Source organism: Phalacrocorax carbo, chromosome 4 (assembly GCF_963921805.1).
Source record: "Phalacrocorax carbo chromosome 4, bPhaCar2.1, whole genome shotgun sequence".
NCBI classification, from domain to species: Eukaryota; Metazoa; Chordata; class Aves; order Suliformes; family Phalacrocoracidae; genus Phalacrocorax; species Phalacrocorax carbo.
Window position 1 is genome coordinate 25,563,499 of NC_087516.1, and position 13,995 is coordinate 25,577,493.

At 45.0% G+C, this 13,995-nt stretch overlaps 1 protein-coding gene across 4 annotated transcripts in view; it reads left to right on the forward strand.

Annotated features, from left to right (window-relative positions):
- Positions 1-11,458: 11,458 nt before the first annotated feature.
- Positions 11,459-13,995, forward strand: part of TBC1D1 (TBC1 domain family member 1) — a 115,819-nt gene continuing 113,282 nt past the window's right edge. Inside the window, exon 1 of one of the 4 annotated variants that reach the window (XM_064449279.1) lies at positions 11,459-11,842. The gene's annotated coding sequence lies outside the window, so the exon portion shown is untranslated. Of the gene's footprint in view, positions 11,843-12,178; positions 12,306-13,995 lie in introns of those variants that run through there. The other 3 variants (XM_064449283.1, XM_064449282.1, XM_064449281.1) reach the window with 3 other exon arrangements.

Consider the following 13,995-nt stretch of genomic DNA (forward strand, 5'->3'; position numbering starts at 1 on the left):
ATCATATTCCAGGTTAGAGGTACTAAGCATACTAAATTGCCTTTAAATACCATGAACCTGTTAAGATAATGTATCTACATACAGCACCTTTCCGTTGCCTCATTGAACTAAGCATAATTAGTTCAGTGCATACCCAGTCTCAGAGTCTGTCTAACTGTATGCTGCCATGACTCAGTGATAACTCTGCATGTCTAATTTAGAGCATAATTTTCCACTTTACTGCATGCTGTTGTCTGCACTTGCAGAGCCTGAAAGGGTTATCTGGAGGTTACCAGCTGACTTTAATTCAAGGCGTTTCTGCATTTTCGGTACTTGTTTTGGATATCAGTGTAGCTCTAACAGCCCCAGTACTTCTTAGGTAAAGAAACCTGTTTGCCAGAATTGCTTCCAGTATCCCATGGAGGATGACTTGTTGCTGGACCAAGCATAGATCAAATTTAGCAAATTATTCATAAAGGAACAAAATTGCCATTCCATCCTCAGTAAATATTAGCTTACCTTGTTAGCTAAGATGGTAAGCAAAGAACACTGGATGCCTGCTTTTATCTTACAGACTTTAGAGTTGTCATCAGAGGGCACAAGGAAAAGAGTAGTCCCTGCATCCTGTGGCTGTTACGTCAGCTTTTCTTGCTGTGTGGAGTCAAAGCAAGTATCTGAATCATTCATATTGAGGTCCAGCTGTGTGGCATAGAACATTAACTCTAAAACAAAGTAATAAGAAGGGTGCTGAGGAAACAGTATGCTGTTAATCAAATCCTAGTCCTTTAGAGTAGAAAGGTAAAAAGATAGGTTATTAATTCATGCAGAAAGTGCTTGTTCACTTGTTTCCATTTCTTATACTAAACCCAAGATGAGACAAATTTTTATTGATACGTGTTTATCTGGTGCCTTGAATAATGCAGTCCATATTCCTAAATAGGACCCTAGGGGCCACTGAACATAGTAATAACTGTAAAGGGAATCTCAATATTGACTTCAGTGCCATCAGCTTTGTCACATTGCATGAAACTTCTACACATATCAACTCCCACTGTCCTTTCCTTCTGAAAACAAAAGCTAAAGACAAACTAAAGGCTTAAATATATAGTATTTTAGACTTTTTCATGCATGTTGAGTGCGGTAAAACAGTGCATTTCACATGATGTAAATCTGAACTGATTCTCAAAAGGAAAGTAGAACTTAAGACACTGACACGCATTGATAGATTAATTGATCACCAGTCCTTTTGCACCTGGCCTTGTGGCAGAAAAGTCTATTAATCTGGGTTTTTTCTGATTAAAGAAACCTTTTGTTCATGCAATCTGAAGGCAACATTATCAGTCCTTCAAAATTTGGGGGTTTGTTATCTTATTTTTGTCCCTGGAAGTATGTTGAGAGTTCAAGTCCAACTCATGCCCTGTCATCTAGAACTGAGATGGGAAGGAATTTCAAGACCATCCATAAAAGGGGGGGCTTGAAAACGAGGGTCTATTCTTAAGGACTTAAAATGGCAATGACAACTTTAGCTTTTGACATAGTCAAAATCTGAAGTACTTCTGGATGGTAGATGTTCCCTTGTTCCATTTTCTCTGTTTCCTCAGTACCAGTGATGCTGGGTTCCCACCAGCCTGAGACCTGGAATAAGAGGTGTGTGGTACAAGTGTTTGAGACCGGAGTATGAAAGGGTGCTGACACGTCACAGAAAACAGCAGGCACCCGGTTCTCTGAGGTTTCTGTGATAAGTTTCAATGTGGCAAGAGCTGAGAAGAGACATTAAGCAGGAACCTTACTGCTCCCTAACCCTGCTATTGCAAAGGTTCCTCTTTTCTCTTTCCATGCCCCTCAGCACAGGAGGTCCTGCTCTCCTTCATTTATGAAGAGGCAGCAAGGACGTGTGAAGAGAAGAAGGAAAGGGGCAAGATTAAATTGAGATAGTGTGTAGAGACTGTGTACTCCTGTACTCAAGTAGGAGAACAAAGCTGAAAGGAAATAGCTCCCATGTGCTATTGCTCTATTATTTATACATTGATTAACAGAAAAGAGGAGGAGGACGAGAAGCAGAACGGAAGACTGGAGCACCTGATGCTCCTAACTTACCTTTACTTTGTTCACCCTGCCTTTTCCCAGTAAGAGCCTTTCTGTGTGGAACATCCTCCTTGATGTGAGCAGGTTCATGGTTGGTGTAGGCATTGTGTTCAGCTGCACTATCAGTTCTGGCAGGAGAGGCAGAAGGATAAAGCTTGCAGGGGCAATGGAATCTGGTTTTGTAACTGTAAATTATGACTTGCATACATTCACAACCATAGCATACTTATAAATGCCAAGCTTTAAAGCTATATTATCCTCCCAGAGGTTAAGTTCTCTATCCATGTTATTTCCAACACAACTGAAGATTGCACCAGTTGTGCAGCTGGGTATGGGGAAAGAACCTCTTGGAAAGCTTGAGAAATGTCTCAGCATCATGGTGAGAGGGATGCACATGCCATTCGTACTCATCTATGACTTGTTTCAACCCGCATGCAGATGCAATTGGTTCTTCACCAGATAAAAAGTGCTACTCCTTGGCATTGGGCTTTTTGGCTTCTAGGTAGTTACCTACTGCTATAGGGTACCAGTCTGTCACTACCAGCCTGGCACATGCACTACTGAATGTCCATGCCTGTCTCTAGCCCAATGTCAGGCTGGGGAAAGGAGGGGGAGACACAGGAGTATGGTCCCTAGAACAGAGTAAGGGGCCTTATTTCAAGGTACTGGCTACATGAGAAGTGGAAGGGTGAATGAATATTCAGCCTATACCTGAATTTTACTCTTGGTAGAGCTGAACATGTGGCTTGTGACTTAACCACAGGCCACCCTTGCAAAACATGGTTTCCTGCACTGCATTGCAGCCTGACCTTCAAAGCAAATGGCTTTTCACAAGCTCCCAACCCAGACTGTTCGCTGCCTGGTTAGATGATGTTGGTCAGTGCTTCTGAGACTGACTTGTCTGTGGTATCCAGCTTCTGTGTAATTGCTGTGGACTGAAGGTCAAGGTTAAGACAGGCCACTCAGCAGAAGCAGCACCTTTGCCAGAAGATAGAGTCGTAGGAGGCATACCATGCTGGCGTGTGCATCATCTTCCAGCATGCTAAAGACAAAAGCTTCTTGAAAGGAAAATGCTGAAGCAAGAGCTGTAGTACCTGTATGATTAATGTAAAACACTCCCTCAGCAGCCTAAGTAGGCGGTTTGTAGGTGATGCTACAAATCTATGGCACGTGGGGAGGACTGTGCAGCCTCCAGCTGTGGCCCTAGTTGTATTTGGCGTTAAACTGCAGTGTGGGTGGATGCACTGCAGTTGGCCAGACCAGCTGTGTTACTTGGCTGGTGAGATCCCCAGGTGTGTGAGGTCCCAAGCTGGAGAGCACAGACAGAATGGTTTTACAGGAGGCAGGCTGGGGCAGTGGCTTTGATTTGGGCACTGATGAGCTATACCCAGGGCAGGGGAAGCTTTGTGGATCTGTACAAGCCTGCAGCCCTGGGCTTGGTCGAGGGAGGTGAGTCTCCCCCTCTGCTCCACTCCTGTGAGACTCCACCTGGAGTCCCAGTTCTGGGGGTCCAGCTCTGGGGTCCCCATCATAAGACAGACATGGACCTGTTACAGCAGGTCCAGAGGAGGGCTGTGAAAATGGTCAGGGGGCTGGAACATCTCTGCTCTGATGAAAGGCTAAGAGAACTGGGAGAACCGAGAATTGTTTAGCCTGGAGGAGGGAGGCTCTGGGGAGAGCTGCCTGGCAGAAATGTAGCTGGGCGTGTTCGTCGACAGCCAGCTGAACATGAGCCAGCAGTGTGCCCAGGTGGCCAAGGCAGCCAACAGCATCCTGGCTTGTAACAGGAATAGTGTGGCCAGCAGGAGCAGAGAAGTGATCGTGCCCCTGTACTCAGCACTGGTGAGGCCGCACCTTGAATATTGTGTTCAGTTTTGGTCTGCCTCAGTAGAGAGGGACATTGAGGTGCTGGAGTGTGTCCAAAGAAGGGCAATGAAGCTGGTGAAGGCTCTGGAGAACAAGTCTGATAAGGAGCAGCTGAGGGAGCTGGGGTTGTTTAGCCTGGAGAAGAGGAGGCTGAGGGGAGACCTTATCTCTCTCTACAATTACCTGAAAGGAGGTTGTAGCGATGCGGGGGTCGGTCTCTTCTTGCTAGTAACAAGCGATAGGACAAGACGAAATGGCCTTAAGTTGCACCAGGGGAGGTTTAGATTGGATATTGGGAAAATTTTCTTTCCGAAAGGGTTGTTAAGTGTTGGAACAGGCTGCCTGGGGAAGTGTGTGAGTCACCATCCCTGGAGGTATTTATAAGAGGTGTAGATGTGTTGCTCAGGGACATGGTTTAGTGGTGGACATGACAGTGCTGGGTTAACAGTTGGACTTGATGATGGTGAAGGTCTTTTCCAACCTAAACAATTCTATGATTCTAGACCTCATTGTGACCTTTCAATATATAAAGAGGGCTTGAAAGAAAGACAAAAAGACACTTTTTGCCAAGGCCTGTAGTGACAGGACAAGGAGTAGTAGTTTTAAACCAAAGAAGGTAGATTTAGACTGGATGTAAGGAAGAAATTTTTTGTGATGAGGGTGGTGAAACACTGGAACAAGTTGCCCAGAGAAGTTGTGGATGCCCCATCATTGGACGTGTTCACAGTCAGGTTGGATGAGGCGTTGAGCAACCTGATCTAGTGAAATATGTCCCTGCCCACAGCAGAGGGGTTGGACTAGATGATTTTTAAAAGGTCCATTCCAACCCAAACTATTCCATGAATCTTTTTATTTTCATTTGTAGTGTGGGAGGTCTCTCATTTCTTTTGTTACAGAATGTGGTAAAGGATGCTTTACTGAATTCAGGGGGAAGGTTGGAAGACAGTAGGGTTACAGGTCCTAAATATTCTTTATTGTTTTCTGTATTTATCTGAACATTTCCACAGGCTAGAGAGTCATGTTTATTTTTCATCTGCCTCTACATACCAAGCCTGGGTCTGGATTTTGCTAATGTTACCTCTCTCTGTGTTCAGTTTTGGCCAGTCTGTCAAGGTGCTTCACTCTTGAGGTGTACTAAGGAGAACCAGATGGCCTGGTGTATTCCTCAGGTTCCTGGATGGGCTGCATTTCTGCTGAGCTGTTGCTGTTAGTTGTGTATCACCTTGGTGCATTAGTTACTACCTCTGTCCTTCATGGACATCTCCAAGGGATGTCATCTCTCCAGGAGCAGGCAGTCCCTGGTAGTGCAGGGATGGATGGGTGGCTGCCTGGCTGATTCTGCAGACATACTGATAGTAGGGCCGTGATGATGTTGCTGCCCCTATTGTCTCTGTCTTCACCATTCTCCTTGTTTATGCCTTTAGAGGGAACCTCCTCATCCTTCTCTCATATTCCACCTAACTGTTCCCCTAAATTGGTTACCTCTACCAGGTACTGGTACAGCGAGACTGTGATTTATTGTCATCAGGCAGAGCACCCCTTTTTTTAGGTCATACAGAAGGTCTTATAGAGCAGGTGAATATGGTATAAGGCAAGACAGAAGGGCCTTTATAGCCATCTGGCAAAGGCCTATGAGAGATTGTGTGCTGTGCACTGAGTAGATGCAGTTGGAGAACTGCAAGTGTCTTAGAAGTCTGGCAGCAGGGCCAATGATGAGCTGACGTATACTGAGACATCCCTAAGAGCGTTCTCAGAAACAGTACAGATATGGTCAAGATGATGGCCAAATCTGTACCATTCCGTCTTCCCACAGACAAGGAATTTCATTGCTCCATTCCCTGCTCTGTTCCAAAGAGAAGTTCACAACCTCTGGTGGGAGGAACAAAAGAAAAACAAACATGCTGGTTTATCAAGCTGATTGAACAATTACGACAAGCTACAGAATTACAAGATGAAACTTGTTGCTATCCTCTTTACTAACCTTGTCTTGCATCAGAGGAAGAGGATCTAGAACTGAAATAAAGAACTGAAACAAAGGCAGTAGTAGTATTGCAAATTGGAGAGAAGTTTGTATTGGGAGTTGGAATGGGTGCCAAACTACAGCTCCTTCACAGCTGGTCTAATTCCTCCATCAAAGTGTTGTGTAAGATAATGAAGCCTATTCAGAGATGATTAGTCCCAGGATGGACATTAAAAAACCAAGACAAATGTAATTTGTGAGTAACTAACCTTGAACTGGGAGCGCAGGCACCAATATTTTATCCAGAAATGGCAACTGCCATGACTAAAGAATACTTGCAGCCCAGATGAACCCAAGTGTAAGGGAATCCCTGGCTACTCCTAGAGAAAGACACATCCCTGAGTTACCAAAACCATGTAAAATGAGCCTGCTTTTTCTAACAGATGAATACTCATAATTCCAATGAAAGATGTAAACATTCGATCCTACAGGGAATCGTGTCTATGGGGGTAGTGGGGTAAAGCCTCTGGACTGAGAAGAAATTAGCAGAGTGCTAAAAGCTCTGCCAAAAAATAAAAGCATAGCAATGCTTTAAGATTAGACTGAAGAACTTCACTTTAAGGTTATTAGTTTGTTTACTAGTCACAACTTAAATCCACCTCTGAATTTTTTGGGTTTTTTCAGTTAACTTTATGAAGCAGTTTTGCTGGATGGAAATAAATACATTTCAACTTCTATACAGGCTGCGAACTTAGTCCACAGCATATTATGAAAAATACAAATACTGCACTTGAGTTGCAGAAGAATTTATGTGAGACTTTTGCATATACAACAAATCATACAAGGACAACTGGAATTCACTATAAAAGAATATTTAATATATAATAAATTATTTTCATATTGTAAAAGTATGTGATTAAATCTGTAACTAATTCACCTAAAAAGTTTCTATAAATTAAGTTTCCTGCTTACTATTGTTTTCAAAGTTCTAGTAGTTGTAGGGTTTATTTTGGCATACCAACAGTAAGCAAACCTTATATTCTTGTTTAACAGTCACTGTGAATAGCAACATTAAAATTATATTAAATTAACATTTGTTAGCTAAGCACCGGCATAAGTCTTTACAAGATTGGCAACTTGCAGCATTCCATGAGTGAAGGCACCTGGACGCCTTACAAAAATAAAATCTAAAAATTAATTGCAAATAAAAATAATGACCACCGAAATTGTTCTCTGCCCGTAAGTACAAAAGTAATCAAAGGTAATTAAACTGAGCTGAACTGCTTTCCTTCGCGGTATTTCTTTGCACTATGTAAGCACACAGAGTCATCAAAGATAGTATTTCTGCTCAACTTCCAAGTGGAAGCCAACGTTTCTCTTTTGTACAGCAATTGCCAGGTAACTGAAATGAGGTCATGCACCATCAGAACACTGTGCATAATGGGATGAGCCTATTAAACTGTCCAATCATATCCTAACACCCACCTAAATAAAATGTAATATAAATGATGGCATAGCAACAGCAGCTTCCAAACAAAAGGAAAAGCTTAAAATACTTGCACAATCACTGGTAAGTAATTTTCAAATGTATTTATGGGAATGAAGGGGAGGGAGGATTAATCATGACATCTGAATGCGCAGAAACACAGAGGCAGCAGGCAGGATCTGTAACAGTAGCTCAGCTCTTTCTTGACTCTAATCATGATCAGTGATAACAGAAAGCCTCTTGTCTATGAAGATAATCACTAACTAATGTCACTGGCATGTATTCCTACAGCATATGAAATAAGCAAGCATGTTATTATAACAGTTATAATTGAAATTTTGTTTATGGAATGCCTGGAACGATATATAAATAGCATCTGGAGGTACAATGTCATTGGATAAGAATGTAGTACTTCATCCAGTGCTCAAAGGCAAAGGACTGCAAAAGAGTTAGTATCATGCCCTTAATAAGGTACTAAACAGATTTACCTGAAACAAATCACAAATGTTAAAACTTAGACTGTTTTATATAACAGCAATAGAAATTCATCATTATGGGCAATCCAGAGGGAAAAAGCACAGAGGCTTATAATGCACCTGAAGAACAATGCAGGTGCCCGCATTCAAATTCATAATCCAAAATGCTACTGCTCAACTGCTGCCCAGCTATGGAGCAACTTGAACTCTGAAAGCATCTTGGGTGGAAACTTAAAACTTCCTGTTTGCCTTGTGGTACTTCAAAGGGTGAATCCACAGTCACAGCAGCCCCAAGTCCTGCCCTCACCCATGGCCAGGCATATTGAGCCTCAATTTGTATTCATCCACGGTCCTACCCCAAATGGGATGAGGAGAGCGGATGCTTCTCTCCCTTAGTCTACAAGAGAGGCTTCATCGCCTAGAGGTTCTCATAGCGTGTCTCACACAAGCCTGTATATTCAGGTTCTGTACAAAGGCAGTGGTGGGGTTTTCTCTGCATTTTTTTAAAGTGTGACTGGACAAAGAGATAATGGTTAAACTGATATTCGTTTATAGATTGTGTTTGCAGGATGTGGAAAGCCCAGGCTGATTTTTCCTCCTCAGTCTGAAGAAGCTATTGTGATGGTAGTATGTTTTAGTTAATAGCCTACTGTAAAGACAAAGTAGCCTGTGAAGGAAAAAAAGAACAGAGATTTACTGTTTCAGAAAATTGAAAATTAGGAAGTCTGGTGCTCAGGGCTTTCACCTGAATACAGGGATCCCAGTCCCTGGAACACATGGAAGTGTTTACATTCTAGGGACTGCAACATATGATCCCCATTCTGGTTTTCCTGTTTTCACAAATGAAACTTCTTTTTCCCCCTACATAAGCCAGTTTCATCAGGAAGCAGAGAGAAGGAATGCTGTCCAGTGTAGCCTGGAGGCTGGTGATGAGGAAACTTTCATGGGAGACAGGCTGGACACTCTCAGGCCGAGTAGAAAAAAAACTGGTCTTCCTGCAACCTGGATGAACTGATATAAAAGACAGAGTGACCTTTTAGTTCTTCAAATAAAGCACCTAAATACCTATCTTCAGGAAAGTGTGGATGTTGAATCATGAGACCAGGGGACCGCATCTTGCAGACCTGATAAGTGCTAAAACCAGAACAAGGTGACTTTACACGCAATCCCATCTTCTACATTTCCGTATCACCTTTTGTAGCTCATGAGCTACATAACTCTAAAAAACCCTTCTACTGCAAGGACAGACCATAAAGAACAGCTTTACTGCATGGCTAGTCAGAAGCACTCTTTTGTCCTGAGAGAGTTGTGTTCTTCCCTTGTTATCACCAGTCACACCAAACTGTGTTCATACCTAAATTCTCCTTGCTTCACCTGATAAAGCTTTAAATTCTTTCTTGCGCAAAATTTCTAAACCCTCTCTGCAAACAATTTGATTTCTGCCATAGGAGTGGTTTAAGTCTGTATTACTGAAATGAACGGTCACCTAGGTGTGCGCTGCTGAACATGGTGGAGTTTGCTCCAGATGCTTACTGTGACCCCTGTGTTTCTCCACTCTGTCTCACTAGTAATATGTTGTTCTTATTATGGCATTTTCATCTGTTGTTGAGCTGGTGACAGATATCAGACTAATACCTTCTAAAACCATTGACAGGTCTTGTGTTTTTATTACTTGGATTTTTTAGTTAGTTTTAATAAAAAAGGTAAAATATTCTAAAACAAAACTATCACAAAATGTTGCAAATGTTATACTAAAATTTCTTTTCATTTTGAGGTACTCAGATACTACATTTTTACTACACTTTACCAATAAGCATTATAGAAGATTGGCTGGATTAAACAGATGAGTGACTGTTCCTGGATAGTTTTTCAAAGTGTTTAAGTCAAGTTATAAACACTTTAGTTTTGTTTTGTCTCTTATTAACTGTAAGGAAAATTTTGATGTCTACTTGAATGAAAAAAAGGGACTTTATTCAAAATGGAACCAAATGGAACTCTTAAAGCAATTAACGAAGGCATTTCACTTTGCCCATAAAATATTGTATCAGAACATGAGTAGTTTGTCCAAAACTCTGCTAGGCAAAGAATAAAAACATGTGAGCCAGAGATAACAGCAAGAATAATTAGAGGGGCCCACAAATGAGTTCAAGCAGAGTCCTATTTCTTTCTCAGCTATCAAAGAGGAGAAGGAAGAAGGATTTGCATTTGTGATACTCTAGTATTGGCTTCTGTTGTTCAGGGATTTTCCAAGCATCGAGAAATAGTTCGGTAGGATCCTTATCTGTTTCATCATCACCTTCTGAAAGGCAACAGTGAAGCAGTAAAAAAGGCTTCCTAAGATCATTGTTTGGTAATCTGGGAATGGACGAGCCTTGGCTGAAGTGCTGGAGCTGTCTGGGTGGGGACTGCAGTTTGCCATCTTCCCTAACACGATTACTGGAGGCACGAAATGCTTGGGCAGCGGGTTTAAAATGAGCAAAAGGACACACTTGTCTCAGATACTGAGGTTGGCAGGTGGTAACCGGGTAAGAGTGTTGTCCTTAGCAGTGATGGTTTAAAGATGTGTCAGGACGGTTTGCGGAGAGGTGGCATTCCTATTCCCAAGGGTGAAGAAGCAGCAGCAAACCATGAACTGAGTACAGACTGGGAGCAAGTACTCTGAGGGAACTGCTGCTTTCATACTTTGATTCACGCATCAATGATCCTGTAAAAGTACACCTAGCAAGAAGAGCCATGTAGATACAACCACCTCACACTTTGCAGGCAGGGGCTGTGCTTACATTCCAAAATGTGACTTGTTTTTCATAATGTGGGACAACGTTGTGCTTGCATTTGGCAGCTTACTTGACTGTTTCCCTCACAGCATAGCACACGTGCAGCAGCAGAGCAAATTTCCTTGAGAAAGCTCTCGTCCTACAAATGCGTGCAGAGTTAAAAGCGAATCAGTGGTCTTACTGCAAAGAAGACTTGGAATTAATTGAGTACAAAAGTGGTTTGCAGAACGGGAACGTAGGGTGCCTTGATCGTCTGAAAAGAGCACTTGCAGAGGGGTATTATTAAGTCTTCGGATCCATTCATTCCTTACCCTCTCTGGCAACTGAAAGACCAACTACAGCCAACTCTTACAGTGATTTATACATATATACACCTATACATATATGCACGTGTGGCTTCTCGTGCACGGAGGAAGCGGGAGGAAGGCATGAAGGTGATTCAGAGAAGGTGAGCCCGCAGAAGGCTGCCCCGTGGCCAGGGCTGGGCCCACACCCGAGGGAGGCTTCCCTGCTTCCAGACCGCAGGTGCCGGGCTCGTTCCAGTTTTGTGAGCGAACTTCCCTTTGGAAACGGGTCCCGCCGCACCTCCAGCCAGCCCCGCGGGCCGCCCGGGCAAGCCGACGTGGTCACCTTGTCCGCGGGAGATGAGGGTTTGTGACCGACGCACGGCGCGGCGTCGCCGAAATCCTCGAAAGGGAGGAAACGGGCCGGGGGCGGGGGGGGCCTCAGCTACCCTCTGTCGCGACATGGGCGCGCGCTTGTCGCCGGCCGGCCGCCCCTGGCGGGCGCCTGCCCCCCCTCCTCCCCCTCCGGGACGCGGACCCGCCGCCTGTTGCTATTTTCGCCCGCGCCGGCTGCGGCGGCAGGAGAGGAGGGAGGCGGCGAGCGGCGGCGGCCGGGTGTGCGGTCCGGCCTCCCCCGCCTCCTCCCGCCAGGAGCACCGGCAGGTAGGGGCGGCGCGGCACGGGCAGCCCGAGGCGGAGCGGCCCGTCCTGACCGGGGCGGGCGGCGGCAGGAGGCGGCGAACAGCCCCCCCGCCTGGCCCGGCCCCGGTGCCCTGAGGCGGTGGTGTGGCCTCCCCTCCCCCGGCCCGGCGCCCGTTAGCGGCTCTCTGCCCCCCTCCTCTCAGCGGGAGCTGGGCAGGCGGCGGCCCGCGGCGGCTGCCCGCCGAAGGCACTTCCTCGTAGCGAGCACATCCTGCGGCGGCGGAGTGGCGGTAAGCGGCGGCGGCCAGTCAGCCCCTGGCCCCGGCGCCGGGCCTGGCGGGGGACGGGCAGCGGGCCGCGGGTGGGGGTCGCCGTACCCCCGCTGAGGGCGGGCGGACGTGCGTGGGGGAACGGCACTGGCCGGGCTGAGCCGAGCCGCGTTTCTGCAGGGAGGGAGGGAGGGAGGAAGAGCGGTTTTTAGCTTTAAGGAAGTGAAAGAGTTGAGGCGAGAAATCAGGCACGCCGCCGCGGGCTGGTCCCGGCGCTGTACTGGGGCTCTGAGGCGGCGCACGCGTCCCTCCCTCCGGCGGGACGGCTGTGAGGCGGTTGCCGCGTCCGGCCCGCGGCCCCGCTCCCCGCCAGCGGCCGGGGCAGGGGCAGGGTGGGCTGCCGCCCTCCCCTCTGCCGCGGCGGGATCGCGCCGTCGGTCGTGACGGAGCCCCTGGTGAAGTCGCAGGACTTGCTCTGGAGACGGTATTTTTGAGGGGGAACGGGGACGGCGGGGCGCCGGTGCCGCGTCTCTCAGCTCGCAGGGTCCCGGAAGAGCTGGCTTCTCTCCAGAATAACCAAAAGACCTGCTTGAATTTAATCTGAGATTGACCTAATGTGCCATGGTCTGCTTTTAGTTCTTTTTCCCCGCTCTTCTCTGCACCTTCCTCACCCATCACTGCAACCTCGCCGGTGTAGCTCCTCCCAGAACCTGCTCCTCCTTAGAGCAACACAGCCACTCTTCCCAGAGGGGTGAAACTAACCTTTCCTACAGCAGCACGCCTCGGAGTTTAACCTTAAAATCCCCACACATTGGCGCAGTATTTTTATGTCCCTTTAGATTCGCATACTAAATTAACAGGAGAGTGATTTCTTGAAACCGCGTTCATGAGAGGTATGAAACAAATGTAGTTATTTATAGTGCACTTTGAAAAGATTGAGACCTTTGTGTGCTGTGTTGTGTTTGGGAGAGAGGCTAATATGGCAGATCCGCTGTAGGAACCTTTAGCAGTGCAGATGGTGGAATTTGTGCCTGCCGTTAAGCCCAGAGATTGAATGGAACATCATGGGTCAAAATTAATAAAAATATATATCTCCTGAATAGCACATACCTCTGAGCTGATGAATATTATTAGGCTTTTAACACCTGTAAGTGCTGAAATAGAAATTTGTCATCTCTTTTTCTATAGAAATGCTGAAAGCCATAGGTAATATGCCGAAGTAGAAATGCAGGTGAGAAAAATGTGCAGCTGGAAGGAACGTGAAGCGCATTCAATGATATGTAGATGACTTAACGCTTTTTTCACTTTATAATGCACTTAACTGAAAAGTTGGATACAAGTATTTTGGCTGTGGATATGCAATTGGGTAAAAAGGAATGGCATTCAGAATGTAATTTACCTAGGAAGCTTTCTTTTACAGAGATTTTTTTTTAGTGTATTGCAGTGGTAGAACAACCCGATATTTTGTTCAGGTCTGTATGAGGCTGACTCAGACCACCTCAATTATCAGTATATTAATTTCTGTGGACTCTATTAAGGAAATAGCAATAGGTGTCAAGGGCAGGAACAGTGAGCTATTTTCTTTATTTGATAGTTGATTATAAACTTGTATGTTTATACTCAAGAACATGTTACCATTTTGCTGGATTTTCTTTTATTACTAGTCTAGTTATTTTTTTTAACCTATTTGAGGAGTGATAGAAATACTGGCTGTATTGGTAAATATTTCAGGTGTGATTATTACCACAAAAACAAATTATTTGCTCAGAGTACGTGATGGAACATTACTCAGAGCCACGTCTGAAGCTGCTGATGGCATTGAAAAGAATCTTTTAAAAGTCAGCACTTAATGCATGTATGTGAGAAAAGAATGGAAATTAAAAATAATTTCTGAGGCGAATTGACTTCTGGACTTGCACATGCTGTTGCCCACAGCAAGTCGTAGCTCCAGAAGGAAACAGCAGATAATAAGTAGCTATGAGATAAAAAGAACATTCTTGCAACAGAAGGGCGCATCATGATTCCATGTGCCAGTGTGAGTGAAATTCGAACTATTTGAAAACTGAGAGCAACCTGTGGTATGATATCTAAACAATCTTATTTAACTATAGAAAAATGGCCAAAAATGTTGTTTGCAGCCTCAAGAAAAAAGATAAAGCTTGCAACTAGCTGTC